At 41.7% G+C, this 26,378-nt stretch overlaps 1 protein-coding gene and 1 long non-coding RNA gene across 2 annotated transcripts in view; one reads left to right on the top strand and one right to left on the bottom strand.

The window, feature by feature from the left end:
* LOC118394018 (adhesion G-protein coupled receptor V1) overlaps nt 1-26,378 on the top strand; it is a 285,170-nt gene that overhangs the window by 195,200 nt on the left and 63,592 nt on the right.
* On the bottom strand, nt 2,623-3,913 carry LOC127907215 (uncharacterized). The gene is made up of 3 exons (XR_008063775.1): nt 3,805-3,913; nt 2,918-3,162; nt 2,623-2,718 (listed from the first exon to the last, which is right to left on the bottom strand). It is a non-coding gene; the product is annotated as an uncharacterized LOC127907215 (long non-coding RNA).

Genomic DNA, 26,378 nt, shown 5'->3' with positions numbered 1-26,378 from the left:
GGGATCGTTATAAAGACAGGTGTGTCCTTTCCACATCATGTCCAATCAATTTAATTTACCACAGGTGGACTCCAATCAAGTTATAAATACATCTCAAGGATGATCAATGGAAAAAGGATACACCTGAGCTCAATTTCGAGTCTCATAGGAAATTAATGTTTTAATTTTGAATAAATTAGCCACATTTAAAAAAAGAAAACACTGTTTTCGGTTTGTCATAATGGGTTATTTTGGGTAGATAGATTTTGTTTTCAACTCCATTTTAGAATAGTCTGAGTACTTTCCATAATGCACTGTGTCTGCTGCCCTTATCTGCTGTACATGCATTCACTCATATACATCAACCTTGTCATCTAGTGTGTGTGTGTGTGCATGTTGAATGGGGATATGCTATATCCTAGATAGATACAGTTGAGGTTGGAAGTTTACATACACCTTAGCCAAATACAGTAAAACTCAGATTTTCACAATTCCTGATATTTAATCAGAGTAAATATTCCCTATTTTAGGTCAGTTAGGATCACCACTTTATTTTAAGAATGTGAAATGTCAGAATAATAGTAGAGAGAATGATATATTTCAGCTTTTATTTCTTTCATCACATTCCCAGTGGGTCAGAAGTTAACATACACTCAATAAGTATTTGGTAGCATTGCCTTTAAATTGTTTAACTTGGGTCAAACGTTTCGGGTAGCCTTCCACAAGCTTCCCACAATAAGTTGGGTAAATTTTGGCCCATTCCTTCTGACAGAGCTGGTGGTAACTGAGTCAGGTTTGAATGCCTCCTAGCTCGCACACGCCTTTTCAGTTCTGTCCACACATTTTCTATAGGATTGAGATCAGGGCTTTGTGATGGCCACTCCAATACCTTGACTTTGTTGCCTTTAAGCCATTTTGCCACAACTTTGGAAGTATGCTTGGGGTCATTGTCCATTTGGAAGACCAATTTGCGACCAAGCTTTAACTTCCTGACTGATGTCTTGAGATGTTGCTTCAATATATCTACATAATTTTCCTTCCTCGTGCAGCTATCTATTTTGTGAAGTGCACCAGTCCCTCCTGCAGCAAAGTACCCCCACAACACAATACTGCCACCCCCATGCTTTATGGTTGGGATGGTGTTCTTTGGCTTGCAAGCATCCCCCTTTTTCCTACAAACATAACAATGATCATTTTGGCCAAACAGTTCTATGTTTGTTTCTTCAGACCAGAGGACATTTCTCCAAAAATTACGATCTTTGTCCTCATGTGCAGTGTCAAACCGTAGTCTGGCTATTTTATGGCGGTTTTGGAGCAGTGGTTTCTTCCTTGCTGAGCGGCCTTTCAGGTTATGTCGATATAGGACTCGTTTTACTGTGGATATAGATACTTTTGTACCTGTTTCCTCCAGCATCTGCACAAGGTCCTTTGCTGTTGTTCTGGGATTGATTTGCACTTTTCACACCAAAGTACGTTCATCTCTAGGAGACAGAACGCGTCTCCTTCCTGAGTGGTATGACGGTTGCGTGGTCCCATCGTGTTTATACTTGCGTACTATTGTTTGTACAGATGAACATGGTACCTTCAGGCGTTTGGAAATGGCTCCCAAGGATGAAACATACTTGTGTAGGTCTACAATTTTGGGGGGCTGATTTCTTTTGATTTTCCCATTATGTCAAGCAAAGAGGCACTGAGTTTGAAGGTAGGCCTTGAAATACATCTACAGGTCCACCTCCAATTGACTCAAATTATGTAAATTAGCCTATCAGAAGCTTTTAAAGCCAAGACATCATTTTCTGTAATTTTCAAAGCTGCACAGTCAATTTAGTGTATGTAAACTTCTGATCCACTGGAATTGTGATACAGTGAATTCTATGTGAAATAATGTGTCTATAAACAATTGTTGGAAATAGTACTTGTGTCATGCACAAAGTAGATGTCCTAACCGACTTGCCAAAAATATAGTTTGTTAACAAGAAATGTGTGGAGTGGTTGAAAAATGAGTTTTCATGACTCCAACCTAAGTGTATGTAAACTAGTTTTAATGATTCCAACCTAAGTGTATGTAAACTAGTTTTAATGACTCCAACCTAAGTGTATGTATACTAGTTTTAATGACTCCAACCTAAGTGTATGTAAACTAGTTTTAATGACTCCAACCTAAGTGTATGTAAACTAGTTTTAATGACTCCAACCTATTTGTATGTAAACGAGGTTTAATGACTCCAACCTAAGTGTATGGAAACTAGTTTTAATGACTCCAACCTAAGTGTATGTAAACTAGTTTTAATGACTCCAACCTATGTGTATGTAAACGAGGTTTAATGACTCCAACCTAAGTGTATGTAAACGAGGTTTAATGACTCCAACCTAAGTGTATGTAAACTAGTTTTAATGACTCCAACCTATTTGTATGTAAACGAGGTTTAATGACTCCAACCTAAGTGTATGTAAACTAGTTTTAATGACTCCAACCTAAGTGTATGTAAACGAGGTTTAATGACTCCAACCTAAGTGTATGTAAACTAGTTTTAATGACTCCAACCTAAGTGTATGTAAACAAGGTTTAATGACTCCAACCTAAGTGTATGTAAACTAGTTTTAATGACTCCAACCTAAGTGGTTTAATGACTCCAACCTGTATGTAAACTAGTTTTAATGACTCCAACCTAAGTGTATGTAAACTAGTTTTAATGACTCCAACCTAAGTGTATGTGAACTAGTTTTAATGACTCCAACCTAAGTGTAATGACTAACCTACTAGTTTTAATGACTCCAACCTAAGTGTATGTAAACTAGTTTTAATGACTCCAACCTAATGTGAACTAGTTTTAATGACTCCAACCTACTAGTTTTAATGACTCCAACCTAAGTGTATGTAAACTAGTTTTAATGACTCCAACCTAAGTGTATGTAAACTAGTTTTAATGACTCCAACCTAAGTGTATGTGAACTAGTTTTAATGACTCCAACCTAAGTGTATGTAAACTAGTTTTAATGACTCCAACCTAAGTGTATGTGAACTAGTTTTAATGACTCCAACCTAAGTGTATGTAAACTAGTTTTAATGACTCCAACCTAAGTGTATGTAAACTAGTTTTAATGACTCCAACCTAAGTGTATGTAAACTAGTTTTAATGACTCCAACCTAAGTGTATGTAAACTAGTTTTAATGACTCCAACCTAAGTGTATGTGAACTGTTTTAATGACTCCAACCTATGTGTTTTGAATGTGTATGTAAACTAGTTTTAATGACTCCAACCTAAGTGTATGTAAACTAGTTTTAATGACTCCAACCTAAGTGTATGTAAACTAGTTTTAATGACTCCAACCTAAGTGTATGTAAACTAGTTTTAATGACTCCAACCTAAGTGTATGTAAACTAGTTTTAATGACTCTCCAACCTAAGTGTATGTAAACTAGTTTTAATGACTCCAACCTAAGTGTATGTAAACTAGTTTTAATGACTCCAACCTAAGTGTATGTAAACTAGTTTTAATGACTCCAACCTAAGTGTATGTAAACTAGTTTTAATGACTCCAACCTAAGATGTAAACTCTCAACCTAAGTGTATGTAAACTGTTTTAATGACTCCAACCTAAGTGTATGTAAACTAGTTTTAATGACTCCAACCTAAGTGTATGTAAACTAGTTTTAATGACTCCAACCTAAGTGTATGTAAACTAGTTTTAATGACTCCAACCTAAGTGTATGTAAACTAGTTTTAATGACTCCAACCTAAGTGTATGTAAACTAGTTTTAATGACTCAACCTAAGTGTATGTGAACTGACTAACCTGTAAAACTAGTTTTAATGACTCCAACCTAAGTGTATGTGAACTAGTTTTAATGACTCCAACCTAAGTGTATGTAAACTAGTTTTAATGACTCCAACCTAAGTGTATGTAAACTAGTTTTAATGACTCCAACCTAAGTGTAATGAAACTAGTTTTAATGACTCCAACCTAAGTAAACTAGTTTTAATGTAACCTACTGTTTTAATGACTAGTTTTAATATGTGAACTAGTTTTAATGACTCCAACCTAAGTGTATGTAAACTAGTTTTAATGACTCCAACCTATGTGTATGTAAACTAGTTTTAATGACTCCAACCTAAGTGTATGTAAACTAGTTTTAATGACTCCAACCTAAGTGTATGTAAGCTTCCCACTTCAACTGTAGGAGTTGTTTATATGGGTCAAACCAGGGTCTGTATCCACAAAGCGAATCAGAGTAGGATCTAGGATCAGTTTTTCCTTTTAGATCATAATGAATAACATTTATATGGACAGATCTTAGATCGGCAGTCGTAGTCTGAGATGCTTTGTGGATACTGCTGTGTGTTATGTCTCTAAGCTGCATGTGTTTGAGATGAACAAGCAGGGCAGGGTATGTTTTGCCATTTCAGTGAGTTTCCACCTCTCCACGTCGGTTAGACTATGCCCCTGTGGTACAGCAGACGAGGTCATTCTCTTGTTTTACCAATGAGGGGGGCTTGTTCAATGAGGGTGACCCCAAAAACCCAGAAGCTCCAGCTGCATTGAACTTTACCCCTCTTTCCAGACAAAGCTGGTGTGGCCTTTCTCCCACATCTGACTAGCACGGCCCTGCGGCCACGTGGACTGACTGGACCACCATGGGTCAGCAGTACTGACTGTGGCTGTCTTCACCACAGCACAAACCACGTTATAACTACATTATTACGGCGTTCGAAGTTTGAATCGCGTTGTTAAATGTTTCCAAAGTGGAGAGACAGTTTGGAGGCCAAGAGTTCGGTACTACATCTGATTGCATCGGCCAGATTGCCATGACAGATATATATGTGTTGTGTTACAGTAATTGTTTTCAACCCTATGAAGCATTACTTTGATGTTTGAGCTGTATCAGTGGCCTTGACAGCTTATGGCTTTGCTCAGCTTTTCCCAGAAGTCTTATCTGGCATCAGAAGAATGGTGTTACGTTCCCCAGTTTATGTGTTGTAGTTTGTGTATTTGCATGTGTTTATTTCAGGAAATAGCTTCCTGAAATCCCTCAAGCAGCTGATTGGTCGACTCCATGGCTAATTGGAGAGCTGACCCCGCCCCCTCGTCAAGACACATCTGTCTCCAATTACCCATTCATTCTGAAGCCAGTGTTCTGTTCAGGAGGGAGAGATTTGCTGGGAGGTCATTGTAGAGATTTTTCTAGAGAGATTTTCTGGGAGGTCATTGCAGAGATTTGCTAGAGAGTTTTGCTGGGAGGTCATTGCAGAGATTTTGCTGGAGGTAGATTTGCTAGAGATTTTGCTGGAGGTAGATTTGCCCCCTGTATTTTGGGTAGGGCACCAGGTGGTGCTAAATGAGGTAAGTAGTGGGTAGGCAGGTAAGATAGGAGAGGGGGGGGGCTTTGAGATTTACTTTCTTTGCTTTGGTTCCGTCCAGCCCCTTCTCCCCATATTACCGTGTAAAGGAATAAAGTCCTTGTAAACGGTACCACATTCTGTCTGTTGTCATCCTTACTCGCACCTACAGTCCATACCTTTTTCACTTCACGGAGAGTTTAGTTGTAGCAGGGTGTTGCGTTCCCTCTTCATAGAGGCGTGCGTAACAAATGGTAAAGAAAAGGAGAGCCAAACACTCTAGGAGCTCAGATGCAGTCGTTTAATAACCTAATAACCAACGTTTCCACAGACCAGCTGTCTTCATCGTTATACCCTGTGTGGAGCTCTCCTGTTCTACTCCGCTAGCCAGCACCTCGCCTAAACAGGAGTGTGTTTATTTCTCCTCCAGATTAATGGTAGCCTACAATCCTACTATTGTGGCACATCTATAGACCCTTCTACTTGTGCTGCAAATGTTTTACTAGTTAGTCAGTTTGTGTTTTATAAAGCAGTTCACAATGTTCAAAAATATTATGTTGCTGCTGTTGTGTAAACAGTCGTGGTTTTACGCTTTTAGTTTTAAACAAACTGTTCCAAGTGTTTATTCAAGTTTGTGGGCAAGATAATCCATTTGAGATGTCTCATTCTTGTTTCCGTGGGAGTTCTGAGAAAAGCTGGATTACCATCATTACATAGACCATTTAGTTTTTTTTTACTTGACTGTTGTGTCGTTTAAAGTGTATTTATTTTGGCTGTGTACTTTTTATGTACACGATAAATGAGTCAGGCTCTAAATCTGTTTCAGACTGAACTTTGGAAGGTGATACAGGGAAAACTCATGGTCAACTCACTGGCTTGATATGGTTGATTTGTTTGTTTACTGAGAATAATGGGGTCAGTGGTGTTGTGTTGCTTTTGCATATAGCGCCCTTCCTGGCACAGCCTGTTACTAAGATTATTTACTATTGGTTGATACCTCAGTATACCAGTATTGATGATTTACTATTGGTTGATACCTCAGTATACCAGTATTGATGATTTACTATTTGTTGATACCTCAGTATACCAGTATTGATGATTTACTATTTGTTGATACCTCAGTATACCAGTATTGATGATTTACTATTTGTTGATACCTCAGTATACCAGTATTGATGATTTACTATTTGTTGATACCTCAGTATACCAGTATTGATGATTTACTATTTGTTGATACCTCAGTATACCAGTATTGATGATTTACTATTTGTTGATACCTCAGTATACCAGTATTGATGATTTACTATTTGTTGATACCTCAGTATACCAGTATTGATGATTTACTATTGGTTGATACCTCAGTATACCAGTATTGATGATTTACTATTTGTTGATACCTCAGTATACCAGTATTGATGATTTACTATTTGTTGATACCTCAGTATACCAGTATTGATGATTTACTATTGGTTGATACCTCAGTATACCAGTATTGATGATTTACTATTTGTTGATACCTCAGTATACCAGTATTGATGATTTACTATTTGTTGATACCTCAGTATACCAGTATTGATGATTTACTATTGGTTGATACCTCAGTATACCAGTATTGATGATTTACTATTTGTTGATAGCTCAGTATACCAGTATTGATGATTTACTATTTGTTGATACCTCAGTATACCAGTATTGATGATTTACTATTTGTTGATACCTCAGTATACCAGTATTGATGATTTACTATTTGTTGATACCTCAGTATACCAGTATTGATGATTTACTATTTGTTGATACCTCAGTATACCAGTATTGATGATTTACTATTTGTTGATACCTCAGTATACCAGTATTGATGATTTACTATTTGTTGATACCTCAGTATACCAGTATTGATGATTTACTATTTGTTGATACCTCAGTATACCAGTATTGATGATTTACTCTTGGTTGATACCTCAGTATACCAGTATAGATGATTGACTATTGGTTGATACCTCAGTATACCAGTATTGATGATATCTTAACTATGACATACAGTCATGTCATATACAACTCTGTGTAACCAGTGGCTTGCCTTTGTTGAAAAGGCCTTGCTCCATTTCCCACAATGTTGCACATTGTAGCGTTTGCTTTCTGAACTGTAACAATGTTGCACATTGTAGCATTTGCTTTCTGAACTGTAACAATGTTGCACATTGTAGCATTTGCTTTCTGAACTGTAACAATGTTGCACATTGTAGCGTTTGCTTTCTGAACTGTAACAATGTTGCACATTGTAGCGTTTGCTTTCTGAACTGTAACAATGTTGCACATTGTAGTGTTTGCTTTCTGAACTGTAACAATGTTGCACATTGTAGCGTTTGCTTTCTGAACTGTAACAATGTTGCACATTGTAGTGTTTGCTTTCTGAACTGTAACAATGTTGCACATTGTAGCGTTTGCTTTCTGAACTGTAACAATGTTGAAATAAGACAAATGTTAGGTTTAAGAACAACACTGTGCAGGGCTGGAAGCCCAATGATTGGTGTGCCGGCCCGAAATAGAAAAGGAGAAAGGATCAATTTCCTGGAAGAGCCTGGATGTGCTGCTGAGTGGAAATGTCCCTAATTAGACTGAGCCTTGGTTATATTTAAAACTTTTGTTCCCAGTACAGAGTAACAGCCAATCACACTCAGTCTGCCCAGTCATAGAGCTTTGTTTAGGTTAACACTACGTCAGAGAAGTGTTGGGACAGAACCAAGCTTCATCTGTGGAAAGGCGAGGGTTACCATGACAACACACCAAGGAGCACAGTCTCTCACTCTCTCACACACACATGCGCGCAGGCACGCACTCGCACACACACACCCACAAACACATACACTCTCTGACTGTGCCACTCAAGGAAGAGCGATAGCTAGTCCAGCTGCTCTTGCTGTCAGTCGTTACCCACTCTGTCCTGTTGGGGCCACTCTCCATCCATGGTCAGAGCTCACAGAAAGCAGAACAAATGAATGGCCTGCCAATGAATAGTTCCAAAGACCGCCACTGCAATCTAATGCCATGCTGTTAGAGCACACTAATACATTTCAAGGCTCTGCTCCAAGTAGAAACAGTTGAAGCCCTAAGCTCTGTCTCCTAGAACTCATTTGCTGGTTGTTCTGGAGGCTTTATGCTGGAAACAGTCCTGTCCTACTGTATACTCAAGCAGTCTGGATATTCTTCAACAAAGCACTGCACCCAGGCATCCCTAAAGACAAGTACAGCCTTCCAATGTCAGTGTGCAAAAGCTGCCTATGTGATGTTAGATAAGAATTCATTTCCTAAAGACATTCATTTGAAACAGCCAGATATAGTGGCTGCAACAGCTGATTAATCACATCAGAATTGGCTGTGTGGACAGCAGGACTGAATGTTCAGTGCCTAACCTGACCTGCCTCATGTATTGATCCACTCATTGATGAATGCAGTAGTCTTCGTACAGTACAATACTGGGGGATCCCTCTTCGGTCAACGGACCATTATACAGTCATCAAGCACCCACTCCTATTGGACAGGATCATGATATCAGGAAGGGATGCAATGATCCAGTGATGTAATCCCCAGTCCCCCTCCAAATCTCTCAAATGGATGTCAAGTGGTGACGGGATCCTTTGATTACAGTTGCACAGTTAGGTGATCCCCCTGATTACAGTTGCACAGTTAGGTGATCCCCCTGATTACAGTTGCACAGTTAGGTGATCCCCCTGATTACAGTTGCACAGTTAGGTGATCCCCCTGATTACAGTTGCACAGTTAGGTGATCCCCCTGATTACAGTTGCACAGTTAGGTGATCCCCCTGATTACAGTTGCACAGTTAGGTGATCCCCCTGATTACAGTTGCACAGTTAGGTGATCCCCCTGATTACAGTTGCACAGTTAGGTGATCCCCCTGATTACAGTTGCACAGTTAGGTGATCCCCCTGATTACAGTTGCACAGTTAGGTGATCCCCCTGATTACAGTTGCACAGTTAGGTGATCCCCTGATTACAGTTGCACAGTTAGGTGATCCCCCTGATTACAGTTGCACAGTTAGGTGATCACCCTGATTACAGTTGCACAGTTAGGTGATCCCCCTGATTACAGAGAGGCGTGTGGCTCTGGTGATGATGCAACCAACCCAACAAACTTTTAAAGTTGTGCCTTTATTGTGCTTTATCTTGGCCAGGTCGCAGTTGCAAATGAGAACTTGTTCTCAACTAGCCTACCTGGTTAAATAAAGGTGAAATTAAAATAAAATAAAACATACTTCCCATCACATACCGTAGCAGTTCAGTTGGCAGTTCAACAGCTTTTATGTGCATAGAATCGGTTGATTCTCCTTCTTTGCTGTCACTATGGCGATCTCGTTACCAGACAAATGGACATGGGTATGGCTCTGTGGACCTGATGGAGTGATAGCCATGTTTTCAAACGTGTGACCATGGTCCCTGCTGGCCTTGCTGTTTTAGGAACCACTATCATCATCTCACGTATAGGAAGCCGTGATATTTTATATGAACACCCTCATAGCTCCTCAAGTCGTAGCTTTGTGCAGGCTCGTGATGCATTCAACATTGTTTCTGTCTCTTCCCACGTTCCCCTCTCACCCCCGACTCCTCGCGATGGTCTCTGTGGTGCGGGTGATGATGTCCCAAGGGGGCGGAGGAGCGTGGTGGTTGTTTGGGTGCGAAACAGGACTGGTTGTTTATTTGAAAACAGCCCAGTCCTTGTGGATTCAGCCAGGCTCGCGGAGAGTGTTGACCGAAAACATGAGTGAACTTTACTGATACGCATTGACCTGAAGCAACTTGTACAAGGTGTCAAACAGCAACAGCAAAATGTCATCTCCTACGGCACGCAGGGCTCTCTGTTTAAGAACGGTCGTCACAGGTATTGTCATTGGTGTTTTGACGGGGTCTTTTTGTTATAAGAGGATCACATTTTTCCCTGTATCCTAGTGAATTAGAAACAGGCATTGCATTCTCCGTTGGAACAGTGCTGCAACCACCATCATTATCCATTATTCTTCATTATACTCAATTATGTATGATCCATTATCTTTCATTGACCATTATCATGTGTTATCCATTATTCTTCGTTATCCTACATTTTCTATTGTCCTTTATTATATTTCATTATCTTTCATTATCCTTAATGATCCATTATCTGTATTTTTTTTTTTTTATTATCCTTCATTATCCTTCATTCTAGAAATTGTTGCAAATGTATTAAAAATGAATAACAGAAATGCCTTATTTACATAAATATCCTGTATTCTATACCATCTACTGCATCTTGCCTGAGCCACACGGCCATCTCTCATCCATAAATATCCTGTATTCTATACCATCTACTGCATCTTGCCTAAGCCACACGGCCATCTCTCATCCATATATATATACTGTATTCTATACCATCTACTGCATCTTGCCTAAGCCGCACGGCCATCGCTCATCCATATATATACTGTATTCTATACCATCTACTGCATCTTGCCTAAGCCGCACGGCCATCGCTCATCCATATACAGTGGGGCAAAAACGTATTTAGTCAGCCACCAATTGTGCAAGTTCTCCCACTTAAAAAGATGAGAGAAGCCTGTAATTTTCATCATAGGTACACTTAAACTATGACTGACAAAATGAGGGAAAAAAATCCAGAAAATCACATTGTAGGATTTTTAATGAATTTATTTGGAAATTATGGTGGAAAATAAGTATTTGGTCACCTACAAACAAGCAAGATTTCAAAGGACACCAGAAACAAAATTGTAGACCTGCACCAGGCTGGGAAGAATCTGCAATAGGTAAGCAGCTTGGTTTGAATAAATCAACTGTGGGAGCAAATATGAAGAAATGGAAGACATACAAGACCACTGATAATCTCCCTCGATCTGGGGCTCCACGCAAATCTCACCCCGTGGGGTCAAAATGATCACAAGAACGGTGAGCAAAAATCCCAGAACCACACGGGGGGACCTAGTGAATGACCTGCAGAGAACTGGGACCAAAGTAACAAAGCCTACCATCAGTAACACACTACGCCGCCAGGGACTCAAATCCTGCAGTGCCAGACGTGTCCCCCTGCTTAAGCCAGTACATGTCCAGACCCGTCTGAAGTTTGCTAGAGAACATTTGGATGATCCAGAAGAAGATTGGGAGAATGTCATATGGTCAGATGAAAACAAAATAGAACTTTTTGGTAAAACTCAACTCGTCATGTTGCATCCAAAGAACACCATATCTACTGTGAAGCATGGGGGTGGAAACATCATGCTTTGGGGCTGTTTTTCTGCAAAGGGACCAGGACGACTGATCCGTGTAAAGGAAAGAATGAATGGGGCCATGTATCGTGAGATTTTGAGTGAAAACCTCCTTCCATCAGCAAGGGCATTGAAGATGAAACGTGGCTGGATCTTTCAGCATGACAATGATCCAAAACACACCTCCCGGGCAACGAAGGAGTGGCTTTTCAAGGTCCTGGAGTGGCCTAGCCAGTCTCCAGATCTTAACCCCATAGAAAATCTTTGGAGGGAGTTGAAAGTCCGTGTTGCCCAGCAACAGCCCCAAAACATCACTGCTCTAGAGGAGATCTGCATGGAGGAATGGGCCAAAATACCAGCAACAGTGTGTGAAAACCTTGTGAAGACTTACAGAAAACGTTTGACCTCTGTCATTGCCAACAAAGGGTATATAACAAAGTATTGAGAAACTTTTGTTATTTACCAAATACTTATTTTCCACCATAATTTGCAAATGTATTTATTTATTTTTATTTTACCTTTATTTGACCAGGCAAGTCAGTTAAAAACAAATTCTTATTTTCAATGATGGCCTGGGAACAGTGGGTTAACTGCCTGTTCAGGGGCAGAACAACAGATTTGTACCTTGTCAGCTCTGGGGTTTGAACTCACAACCTTGCGGTTACTAGTCCAACGCTCTAACCACTAGGCTACCCTGCCACCCAAATCGTTAAAAATCCGACAATGTGATTTTCTGGATTTTCTTTTTCTCATTTTGTCTGTCATAGTTGAAGTGTACCTATTATGAAAATAACAGGCCTCTCTCATCTTTTTAAGTGGGAGAACTTGCACAATTGGTGGCTGACTAAATACTTTTTTGCCCCACTGTATATACTGTATTCTACACCATCTACTGCATCTTGCCTAAGCCGCACGGCCATCGCTCATCCATATATATACTGTATTCTATACCATCTACTGCATCTTGCCTAAGCCACACGGCCATCGCTCATCCATATATATACTGTATTCTACACCATCTACTGCATCTTGCCTAAGCCGCACGGCCATCGCAAATCCATATATATACTGTATTCTATACCATCTACTGCATCTTGCCTATTCCACACGGCCATCTCTCATCCATATATATACTGTATTCTATACCATCTACTGCATCTTGCCTAAGCCACACGGCCATCGCTCATCCATATATATACTCTATTCTATACCATCTACTGCATCTTGCCTATTCCACACGGCCATCTCTCATCCATATATATACTGTATTCTATACCATCTACTGCATCTTGCCTATTCCACACGGCCATCTCTCATCCATATATATACTGTATTATATACCATCTACTGCATCTTGCCTATTCCACACGGCCATCTCTCATCCATATATATACTGTATTCTATACCATCTACTGCATCTTGCCTAAGCCACACGGCCATCTCTCATCCATATATATACTGTATTCTATACCATCTACTGCATCTTGCCTAAGCCGCACGACCATCGCTCATCCATATGTACATATTCTTATTCATCCCTTTACATTTGTGTGTATTAGGTAGTTGTTGTGAATTTGTTATATTACTTGTTAGATATTACTACACTGTCGGATCTAGAAGCTCAAGCATTTCACTTCACTCAAATGAACATCTGCTAACTATGTGTATGTAACCAATAAAATTTGATTTGATTTGACAATGCATGTCAGCGCAAAAACCAAGCCAGTGCTCATCTCTTAAAAACAATTTAGGTCAAAAGTGTTCATGTTAACAAAGGGAATATAAAGACTGACCACACAGATAGATAGCAATACAAACTGTACCATAGAGGCACAGAATAAGTTAACATCTACAGGATCCCCCCCACGCCCCACCCCCCATAGACATATCTGATATGGGCAGAAATGTATTGTTAATCTAACTGCACTGTCCAATTTACAGTAGCTATTATAGTAAAAGTGCACAGTTGTGAACTTGAACATGTTTTAATAAACCAATTAGGCACATTTGTACAGTTAACAGCTGTACTCATGTGAAACCCAAGTTACAGAGGAGGGCCTTCTTGATGCAATTAAACAAAGTCCTGAGAAAAGGGTTTGAATTCTAATGTAAATGTGATTTTTCCGTTTTTTTTTATACATTTGCAAATATTTAAAAAAGCTTTTTTTGTTTTGTTATTATGGGGTATTGTGTGTAGATTGATGAGAGGGGGGGGGGACAATTTGATCCATTTTAGAATAAAGCTGTAATGTAACAAAATGTGGAAAAAGTCAAGGGGTCTGAATACTTTCTGAATACACGGTATGTACGTAGCAGTTAGATGTTCCCATTTCCTCTGCTGTTGTTGCTGTTAAAACTCTGAGCACGTACCGTGCTGCGGTAGGTTGTTTTTCACTCTGTCACCATCCTACCTGGGTAGGCAGGTGCAAGTAATTCTCTTTTTTGTTGTAACAGTGCAACAAGTAACCTGGTCTCAGATAATGACTCGCAATACTATACAAGATGTATGATAAATTACATCATCCCATTCGTACGTTATTATTCGACCAGGTAAGACGTATGATACTATATGTTCTCTAATTTGTATAATATTGTACGACTGCTATTCCATTCATAATGTAACATGTCATACAAAATGGAGTGGGACGGATTTATGTACAGAATAATATACATTTCCCTGAGACCACATTGTCCCACACTGCCCCACAAACCCACCAACGAGTGAGCTAGCCATACCTATGTGACCTGATGGGGTGGGGCTGCTGGAGGAGACCAGTAGCAGGCTGCTTGCCTGTGTCTGAGGGATGGGATGGAGGAAGCTAGGGCCCACTGGGGATGGGGGTGGGGGTCGGCGTGGGCTTAAGCTGGTGCTCTGCACTGCAGTCTGTGTCTGAACAAAAGCAGCTGAGGAAACACCCAAGATGTTGCCTGGGCTGGAAAGAGCTAGTTCAGACCGGTAGCTGATAGAGGAGGAAGGGAGAGAGGGAGGAGGGGGCGGAGGGAGAGAAGGAGTGGAAAGGACGGCCGACTGGTGCTATGGACCGTCTGGCGGACAGGTCTCCACTCCCACTGATGTAATGCTTCTGTCAGATCCTATTATTAGCCCAGTGGCACGCTAGCTAGCTAGCATCAGCACACAGCGCTATCGATTGGGTTAGATTAGCACAACACAAGGAAGGAGGATGCCTCCAGGATCAGCACCAAGAAGCCATGATACTAAATTCCTCGCACTCATTGTTTGACATCTTTTTCCTTGTGTTCTTCTGTGAGGTTATATTTTATCACAAAAGCTGCTGTTGTTTTCAGTGATTGCTGAATCATTAGCAATAACTTTGTTTTGTAGTTCGCAGTTTAATCCTAATTGCATGCAACAGCTTTGTGTTACCATCAATGGTTTAAATAGATAAAAAGCCAATTGGATGTCAATTTGTTGTAGGCTTTATTGAGACCTCAAATCCTAACTCTTGTTCAAACCTCGTTTGCATACCTCAGATACATTGGATTTCATCTTGAGATCACTTTATTCTTAAAAAATATATATATCATTTAACTAGGCAAGTTAGTTAAGAACAAATTCTTATTTTCAATAACGGCCAATTGGGGAACAGTGGGTTAGCTGCCTTGTTCAGGGGCAGAACAACAGATTTTTACCATGTCAGCTCAGAGATTTGTTCCAGCAACCTTTCGGCTACTGGCCCAATGCTCTAACCACTAGGCTACCTGCCGCCCCAATATTTATCCCAAAGACAGAAAAACAACCTCCAGCTGGCACTGAGACAGCACAATCTGACATCACGTCTAATCCCTTCAGACCAGAGACATAAAAACAATAACAGCCTGGCACTGAGACAGCACAATCTGACATCACGTCTAATCCCTTCAGACCAGAGACATAAAACAATAACAACCTGGCACTGAGACAGCACAATCTGACATCACGTCTAATCCCTTCAGACCAGAGACATAAAACAATAACAACCTGGCACTGAGACAGCACAATCTGACATCACGTCTAATCCCTTCAGACCAGAGACATAAAACAATAACAACCTGGCACTGAGACAAACACACATGCAGTCTTCCACAGAGGAAGCTTTATTCCCTTAGTCCCACCTCTGCTCTTCCACTCTGCTGCAATGTCAGGCATGTATCTATTCCCTGGGCGCAGAGGTGCCTGGAACTGGGTTGCATCTGTGTGAGAGAGAGAGAGAGACCCTGGTACCCTGGGATCAGAAATTAGAGGCAGGCTTTTAGTTGTTTGTTCAGGCGTGCCTTAGTGGTTCATGTTTCACCAGAGTGCACTGTGTATATACAGTCACAACCAAAGTTATTGGCACCCTTGATAAAAGTAAGTAAAAATGTATGCAACTATATTGTATGCTCACAAAATCATTTATTTTATAGTGATGCAATTGCTCAGAGAAAGAGATTTTGTTTAACAAGTAATAATTTTTCTCTCAAAAACGTATGGGTCAAAATGATTGGCACCCCCGTTTTCAAAACTCTAGCACCATCCCTTGTGAGGATAACCGCACCGGGCCTTTACAAATATATATATGAGATTGGAGAGCACATTGAGAGGGATCTTAAACACATTCTTCCATACATCTGACAAATGTAAACACCTGGAGTTTGCTAAACGGCTTTGGCCTTTGTCTGTCTGTTCCCTCATCCCTCGATTGAGGTCTGTCGATCTCCCTCGACTGAAGTCTGTCGATCTCCCCCGACTGAGGTCTGTCGATCTCCCTCGACTGAGGTCTGTCGATCTCCCCCGACTGAGGTCTGTCGATCTCCCCCGACTGAGGTCTGTCGATCTCCCCCGACTGAGGTCTGTCGATCTCCCCCGACTGAAGTCTGTCGATCTCCCCCGACTGAAGTCTGTCGATCTCCCCCGACTGAAGTCTGTCGATCTCCCCCGACTGAAGTCTGTCGATCTCCCCCGACTGAGGTCTGTCGATCTCCCCCGACTGAGGTCTGTCGATCTCCCCCGACTGAGGTCTGTCGATCTCCCCCGACTGAGGTCTGTCGATCTCCCCCGATTGAGGTCTGTCGATCTCCCTCGACTGAGGTCTGTCGATCTCCCCCGACTGAGGTCTGTCGATCTCCCCCGACTGAGGTCTGTCGATCTCCCCCGACTGAGGTCTGTCGATCTCCCCCGACTGAGGTCTGTCGATCTCCGCCGACTGAGGTCTGTCGATCTCCCCCGACTGAAGTCTGTCGATCTCCCCCGACTGAAGTCTGTCGATCTCCCCTATTTACAGAGTATTTAGTGTAGATCGCTGACAGAAAATGATTTAATTGTACTTGATATACAGCGCCTTCAAAAAGTATCCACAACCTTTGACTTTTTCCACATTTTTGTTGTTACAAAGTGGTATTAAAATGGATTTAGTTGTCATTTTTGGCCAACGTTCTACACAAAATATGTTGAGGTGGAAGAAAAATTCTAAAATGCATGAAAAATGTCTGAAAAAAACCCTATCTTAATTAAATAAGCATGCCCCTTTGAAAATATGTAGAAATAAGAACAGATATGGTTCACTCCAGACTTGACTTGTCACGTTCTGACCTTAGTTCCTTTGTTTTGTCTTTGTTTTAGTATGGTCTTGGCATGAGTTCGGGTGGGCAGTCTATGTTCTTTTTTCTATGATTTGGGATTTCTGTGTTTGGCCTGGTATGGTTCTCAATCAGAGGCAGCTGTCAATCGTTGTCCCTGATTGAGAACCATACTTAGGTAGCCTGTTTTCACCCTTGAGTTGTGGGTGATTCTTTTCTGTTTTGTGTCTGCACCAGACAGAACTGTTTCGGTTTCATTTCATTCTCTTTGTTGTTTTATTCTTTAGTGTTCTGAGTTATAATAAATATCATGAAAACTTACCACGCTGCGCATTGGTCCTCCGATCCTTCCTACTACTCCTCCTCGTCAGAGGAAGACAACCGTTACATGACTGCACAAAAACGCCCAGTGCCATCCCTTTTCTCACCAAAGCCCCATATACTACCCACCACTGCGACCTGTATGCTCTCACTGGCTGGGCCTTGCTACATATTCGTTGCCAAACCCACTGGCTCCAGGTCATCTATAAGTCTTTGCTAGGTATAGCTCTGCTTTATCTCATCTCACTGGTCACCATAGAAATACCCACCCATAGCACGTGCTCCAGCAGGTATATTTCACTGGTCATCCCCAAAGCCAACACCCGCTTTGGCTGCCTTTCCTTGCAGTTCTCTGCTGCCAATGACAGGAACGAATTGCAAAAATCACTGAAGTTGGAGACTTGTATACCGATCGCTGCGCTGTACACAGCCCATCTGTAAATAGCCCATCCAATCAACTACCTACCTCATCCCCATATTTGTTTTTGTTTTTCTGCTCTTTTGCACATCATTATTTCTACTTGCACATCCTCGTCTGCACATATATCACTCCAGTGTAAATTGCTAAATTGTAATCTATGGCCTATTTGTAATCTATGGCCTATTTACCTCCTTACTTCATTTGCACACACTGTATACAGATTTCCTATTGTGTTATTGACTGTATATTTGTTTATCCTATGTGTAATTCTGTTATTTTTGTCGTACTGCTTTGCTTTATCTTGGCCAGTTGTAAATGAGAACTTGTTCTTAACTGGCCTATCTGGTTAAATAAAAAATAAATACATGTTAGAATCACCTTTGACAGTGATTACAGCTGTGAGTCTATTGAAGTAGGACTAAAAGCTTTCCACCCCTGGATTGTACAATATTTGCCCATTATTATTTTTTAAATTCTTCAAGCTACGTCAAGTTTTTGGATTTGCTCATAACACTTTGTATTCAGGTCAAAAAGTTTATTTCTTTGCCACATTCTTTACTTGCATGCCTCATTGCAAACATGATGGATGTTTTGGAATATTTGTGTTCTCTACAGGCTTCCTTCTTTTCACTCTGTCATTTAGGTTAGTATTGTGGAGTAACTGTAATGATGTTGATCCATCCTCTGTTTTCACAGTCATTAAACTCAAACTTTATTTAAATCAACTTTGATCTCATGGTGAAATCCCTAAGCAGTTTCCTTCCTCTCCGGCAAATGATTTACGATAGTCACCTGTATCTTTGTAATGACTGGGTGTATAGATATACCATCCAAAGCCTAATTAAAAACTTCATCTTGCTCAAAGGGATATTTACCTTTTTTTACATTTTACTAGGCAAGTCATTTAAGAACCAACTTTTATTTTCAATGACGGCCTAGGAACAGTGGGTTCCTCCTTGTTCAGGAGTGGAACAACAGATTTGTACCTTATCAGTTTGGGGATTTGATCTTCCAACCTTTTGGTTACTAGTCCAACACTCTAACCACTAGGCTACGCTGCCGTCCCAGACATTCAGCATCTCCTTTTCTTTTTTTTGACTGATCTTCCCTTCTATGCATTGAAAAACTCCCTGGTCTTTGTGGTTGAATCTGTACTTGAAATTCACTACTCGATTGAGGGACCTTACAGATAATTATGTCGGGTACAGAGATGAGGTAGTCATTAAAAAAATCATGTTAAATACTATTATTGAATACAGAATGAGTTCATGCAACTTATTATGTGATTTTTTTAGCACATTTTACTCCTGAACTTATTTAGGCTTGCCATAACAAAGGGGTTGAATACTTATAGACTCAAGATATTTTAAGCTTTTAATTGTGAAAATGTTCTACAAATAAAATGCATCTGACATTATGGGGTATAGTGTATTGATAAGTGACACAACATCTCAATTTAATCCATTTTAAATTCAGGCTGTAACACAACAAAATGTGGACAAAGTCCAGGGGTGTGAATACTTTCTGAAGGCTCTGTATAAGATTTAGGCTTTCTGAACCCTGAGTCTCACCCAGCAGAGAACAATACATCCCTGGATGTTTGACTGAAAAAATTAAAGATAAGAATACAAACATAAAGTAAATGGCTCAGTACACACACAATCACACACACCTTCTTTTCAAGGCCCTCTGGCTAGAGTAGCACCCCTATCGGGTCTCTGTTATGTCATCACAGGGTCACCATTAGCCAACAGAGCAGATAGAGAGAGATGTGGTGATTTAGCTATCATGACTCGGCCGTTTAGCTATGTAGCCACAGCAGCTGCAGCCCCTCTAGCCTCTACTTACAGTTCCACACGTCTGTGCTAGCTACCACCACCAGCACGCTAAAGGCTATACACATAAACAGAAACCATCCAAGCCAATGAGGTAGCTACGTAGGAAACCATCCAAGCCAACGAGGTAGCTATCATACACCTCTGTATGATCTTACAAAACAGATGCTGAAAACAATTTGGTATACCTGTTATCTCAATTAGGATTAAAGGAGTTTGGAGCAGTGGAAGGGGGTGCTGGTTTGGGAGTGTGGTGGTCAAGGTCTCAGGCAGAAAGGTCATGAGATAGAGAGACTGTCTGAAACAGAAGAGGGGCGGGAGGGGAATGGTGGGTGGGGTTGTACTGTCGCTTTAATCAATGGACAGGCTCTGTCTGGGGGTGGGCTTATTGACTGGAGCTGACCCTCTCCCTGCCATGCAATATAGGCTACACTCTGACAAGGCACGCGAAGAAGAGAAAATCAAGTTTGTGTGTGTGCAGCCTGGTCTAATACACTAGAGGTACCGTAGTAAACATAAGTCCAGGACACTCAAATTAGTATGATATGTTACGTTTGGTATGGTTACATAAGACAGATGGTTACTTAAGGCAAAAGCTAAAGTAGGGTGGTTGGTCGGAGTGGATGGGTGAGTGTATAATATGAATATACCGCAAACATCTAGTAACCCATTTAGTTGCGTGTTCGAATCTCATCACGGACAGCTTTAGAATTTTAGCTACTTACCAATTTGCAACTACTTAGCATGTAAGCTAACCCTTCCTCTAACCCTTTAACCTGTCTGGGAACGGGGTTCCTCTAGCGGAATGTTAGGTCACCACCAAGTCACAGAAAAATGCAGCCATTTTTCCAGCCAAAGAGAGGAGTAACAAAAAGCAGAAATATAGATTCAATTAATCACTAATCTTTGATGATCTTCATCAGATGACACTCATAGGACTTCATGTTACATAGGACTTCATGTTCATGTTACATACACAATACATGTATGTTTTGTTCGATAAAGTGTATATTTATATCCAAAAATCTCATTTTACATTGGCGTGTTATGTTCAGTAGTTCCAAAACATGCTGTGATTTTGCAGAGAGCCACATCAATTTACAGAAATACTCATAATAAACATTGATAATAGATACAACTATTATAAATGGAACTTTAGATAAACTTCGCCTTAATGCAACCGCTGTGTCAGATTTTTTTTTAACTTTACGGAAAAAACAAACCATAAAATAATCTGAGTACGGAGCTCAGAGCCCAAACCAGCCAAATAATTATCCGCTATGTTGTGAAGTCAACATTAGTCAGAAATAGCATTATAAATATTCACTTACCTTTGATCATTTTCATCAGATTGCACTCCCAGGGCTCCCAGTTCCACAATAAATGTTTGATTTGTTCAATAACGTTCATAATTTATGTCCATATACCTCCTTCTGTTATGGCGTATGTAAACAAATCCAAACGCGCATGCAAGGCCAGCAGAAAGGTCGGACGAAAAGTCCAAAAAGTTTTTTACTGGTCGTGGAAACATATCAAACCAAGAATAGAATCAATCTTTAGGATGTTTTTAACATAAATCTTCAATAGTGTCCCAACCGGAGAATTCCTTTGTCTGTAGAACAGCATTGGAACGCGAGCTAACTCTCACATGACCGCGCGTCACAAGCCCGTGGCTCTCTGCCAGACCTCTGACTCATTCCCTCTCATTCGGCCCCACTTCACAGTAGAAGCATCAAACACGTTTCTAAAGACTGTTGACATCTAGTGGAAGCCTTAGGAAGTGCAAGATGACCAATATCCCACTGTATCTTCAATAGGGGCTGAGTTGAAAAACGAGCAACCTCAGATTTCCCACTTCCTGGTTGGATATTTTCTCAGGTTTTTGCCTGCCATATGAGTTCTGTTATACTCACAGACATCATTCAAATCGTTTTAGAAACTTCAGAGTGTTTTCTATCCAATACCAATAATAATATGCATATATTATCATCTGGGACTGAGTAGCAGGCAGTTTACTCTGGGCATGCTTTTCATCCAAAAGTGAAAATGCTGCCCCCTATCCCAACGAAATGTTTAACCTAATTCCTAACCTAAACCCTAACCATCACCCTATCCCCCAGCCTAGCTAACGTTAACCACCTTGCTAACTTTAGTGTTGGCCCCCTAGCTAATGTTAGCCACAACAAATTGGAATTCATAACATATCATGCAAATTATAATTTGTAACATATCATACGAAATGTGTGATGGCATACACAAATGAATACATACCATAGGAAATGTAACATATCATACTAATTGGAGTGTCCCTGAAATACATTTCCTATGTTACTTCTACCCCTGAGTCTGTGTTGGTGTCAGTGGCGTGTATTCATGTATTCTTTCCTCTCTGTGTTTCATAATTTTCCTTAAACGGAGAAAGCATCCGAGCGAGAAAACTGTATGTGTAGCCCCATCTATCTGATGCTGTCTGTATGATAATCAAATCAAATCAACAAAACATTCATACATTTAGCAGCAGTAAAATAACAATAGCGAGACTTTATACAGGGGGTACTGGTACAGAGTCAATGTGCGAATTGCAAGGCACCGGTTAGTTGAGGTAAATGAGGTAATATGTACATGTAGGTAGAATTGCAGAGATAGCCTGCAAAGTAATGTCATACTTTCCAGGTCCATACCCAAACAGTTAGAACTACTAATTCTGAAAATTACTCTCTCCAGAAATAAGTCTCTCACTGTTGCCGCCTGCTACCGACCCCCCTCAGCTCCCAGCTGTGCCCTGGACACCATATGTGAATTGATTGCCCCCCATCTAGCTTCAGAGTTTGTTCTGTTAGGTGACCTAAACTGGGATATGCTTAACACCCCGGCAGTCCTACAAGCTAGGCTAGATGCCCTAAGTCTCACACAAATCATCAAGGAACCCACCACCTGACCAACTGGCCCTCCAAATACACCTCCGCTGTCTTCAACCAGGATCTCAGCGACCACTGCCTCATTGCCTGTATCCGCTACGGTGCCGCAGTCAAACGACCACCCCTCATCACTGTCAAACGCTCCCAAAAACACTTCTGTGAGCAGGCCTTTCTAATCGACCTGGCCCGGGTATCCTGGAAGGACATTGACCTCATCCCGTCAGTTGAGGATGCCTGGTCATTCTTTAAGAGTAACTTCCTCACCATTTTAGATAAGCATGCTCCGTTCACAAAATGCAGAACTAAGAACAGATACAGCCCTTGGTTCACTCCAGACCTGACTGCCCTCGACCAGCACAAAAACATCCTGTGGCGGACTGCAATAGCATCGAACAGTCCCCGCGATATGCAACTGTTCAGGGAAGTCAGGAACCAATACACGTCAGGAAAGTCAGGAAAGCTAAGGTCAGCTTCTTCAGGCAGAAGTTTGCATCCTGTAGCTCCAACTCCAAAAAGTTCTGGGACACTGTGAAGTCCATGGAGAACAAGAGCACCTCCTCCCAGCTGCCCACTGCACTGAGGCTAGGGAACACGGTCACCACCGACAAATCCATGATTATTGAAAACTTCAACAAGCATTTCTCAACGGCTGGCCATGCCTTCCGCCTGGCTATTCCTACCTCGGCCAACAGCTCCGCCCCCCCCGCAGCTCCTGGCCCAAGCCTCTCCAGGTTCTCCTTTACCCAAATCCAGATAGCAGATGTTCTGAAAGAGCTGCAAAACCTGGACCCGTATAAATCAGCTGGGCTTGACAATCTGGACCCTCTATTTCTGAAACTATCCGCTGCCATTGTCGCAACCCCTATTACCAGCCTGTTCAACCTCTCTTTCATATCGTCTGAGATCCCCAAGGATTGGAAAGCTGCCGCAGTCATCCCCCTCTTCAAAGGGGGAGACACCCTGGACCCCAACTGTTACAGACCTATATCCATTCTGCCCTGCATATCTAAGGTCTTCGAAAGCCAAGTCAACAAACAGGTCACTGACTCGAATCCCACCGTACCTTCTCCGCTATGCAATCTGGTTTCCGAGCCGGTCACGGGTGCACCTCAGCCACACTCAAGGTACTAAACGACATCATAACCGCCATCGAAAAAAGACAGTACTGTGCAGCCGTCTTCATCGACCTTGCCAAGGCTTTCGACTCTGTCAATCACCATATTCTTATCGGCAGACTCAGTAGCCTCGGTTTTTCGGATGACTACCTTGCCTGGTTCACCAATTACTTTGCAGACAGAGTTCAGTGTGTCAAATCGGAGGGCATGCTGTCCGGTCCTCTGGCAGTCTCTATGGGGGTGCCACAGGGTTCAATTCTCGGGCCGACTCTTTTCTCTGTATATATCAATGATGTTGCTCTTGCTGCGGGCGATTCCCTGATCCACCTCTACGCAGATGACACCATTCTATATACTTTCGGCCCGTCATTGGACACTGTGCTATCTAACCTCCAAACGAGCTTCAATGCCATACAACACTCCTTCCGTGGCCTCCAACTGCTCTTAAACGCTAGTATAACCAAATGCATGCTTTTCAACCGATCTCTGCCTGCACCTGCATGTCCGACTAGCATCACCACACTGGATGGTTCCGACCTTGAATATGTGGACACCTATAAGTACCTAGGTGTCTGGCTAGACTGCAAACTCTCCTTCCAGACCCATATCAAACATCTCCAATCGAAAATCAAATCAAGAGTCAGCTTTCTATTCCGCAACAAAGCCTCCTTCACTCACGCTGCCAAGCTTACCCTAGTAAAACTGACTATCCTACCGATCCTCGACTTTGGCGATGTCATCTACAAAATTGCTTCCAACACTCTACTCAGCAAACTGGATGCAGTTTATCACAGTGCCATCCGTTTTGTCACTAAAGCACCTTATACTACCCACCACTGCGACTTGTATGCTCTAGTCGGCTGGCCCTCGCTACATATTCGTCGCCAGACCCACTGGCTCCAGGTCATCTACAAGGCCATGCTAGGTAAAGCTCCGCCTTATCTCAGTTCACTGGTCACGATGGCAACACCCATCCGTAGCACGCGCTCCAGCAGGTGTATCTCACTGATCATCCCTAAAGCCAACACCTCATTCGGCCGCCTTTCGTTCCAGTACTCTGCTGCCTGTGACTGGAACGAATTGCAAAATCGCTGAAGTTGGAGACTTTTATCTCCCTCACCAACTTCAAACATCAGCTATCTGAGCAGCTAACCGATCGCTGCAGCTGTACATAATCTATTGGTAAATAGCCCACCCATTTTCACCTACCTCATCCCCACAGTTTTTATTTATTTACTTTTCTGCTCTATTGCACACCAATATCTCTCTCTACCTGTACATGATCATCTGATCATTTATCACTCCAGTGTTAATTTGCAATATTGTAATTATTCGCCTACCTCCTCATACCTTTTGCACACATTGTATATAGACTCCCCTTTTTTTCTACTGTGTTATTGACTTGTTAATTGTTTACTCCATGCGTAACTCTTTGTTGTCTGTTCACACTGCTATGCTTTATCTTGGCCAGGTCGCAGTTGCAAATGAGAACTTGTTCTCAACTAGCCTACCTGGTTAAATAAAGGGCAAATAAAAAATATAAAAAAATAATTTAAAAAATTATTAAAGTGACTATGTATAGATAATAACAGAGAGCAGCAGCGGCTTAAAAGGGGGGGGGGGGCAACGCAAATTGTCTGGGTAGCCAATTGATTAGATGTTTCGAAGCCTCTTGGACCCAGAATTTGCACTACACAGTTTAAGCTCATGAGGGATTTCTAAGTTATATTCTGTAACGGCGTCCTTCGTTTGTCAAAAGAGAGTCGGACCGAAATGCAGCGTGGTGGTTACTCATGTCTTTAATGAAGAAAAACAAAAGCGATACATGAAATAACTATTAGAAACAAAAACAACAAACGGAACGTGAAACCTAAATACAGCCTATCTGGTGAAAACTACACTGAGACAGGAACAATCACCGACGAAATACAAAGCGAAACCAGGCTACCTAAATACGGTTCACAATCAGAGACAATGAGAATCACCTGACTCTGATTGAGAACCGCCTCAGGCAGCCAAGCCCATACAACACCCCTACTCAGCCGCAATCCCAATAATACAAAAAACCCAATACGAAATACAACAACATAAACCCATGTCACACCCTGGCCTGACCAAATAATTAAAGAAAACACAAAATACTAAGACCAAGGCGTGATCCGCACTGTGCAGCTGTTGTTCCATAGGCTGGGATCCTCACTATGCAGCTGTTGTTCCATAGGCTGGGATCCTCACTATGCAGCTGTTGTTCCATAGGCTGGGATCCTCACTGTGCAGCTGTTGTTCCATAGGCTGGGATCCTCACTGTGTATCTGTTATTCCATAGGCTGGGATCCGCACTGTGCAGCTGTTGTTCCATAGGCTGGGATCCTCACTGTGCAGCTGTTGTTCCATAGGCTGGGATCCTCACTGTGCAGCTGTTGTTCCATAGGCTGGGATCCTCACTGTGCAGCTGTTGTTCCATAGGCTGGGATCCTCACTGTGCAGCTGTTGTTCCATAGGCTGGGATCCTCACTGTGCAGCTGTTGTTCCATAGGCTGGGATCCGCACTGTGCAGCTGTTGTTCCATAGGCTGGGATCCTCACTGTGCAGCTGTTGTTCCATAGGCTGGGATCCTCACTGTGCAGC

Source organism: Oncorhynchus keta, chromosome 14, assembly GCF_023373465.1.
Source record: "Oncorhynchus keta strain PuntledgeMale-10-30-2019 chromosome 14, Oket_V2, whole genome shotgun sequence".
Lineage (NCBI taxonomy): Eukaryota > Metazoa > Chordata > Actinopteri > Salmoniformes > Salmonidae > Oncorhynchus > Oncorhynchus keta.
Note: the sequence above shows the minus strand (reverse complement) of the source record. Positions and strands in the feature narration are given on the sequence as shown.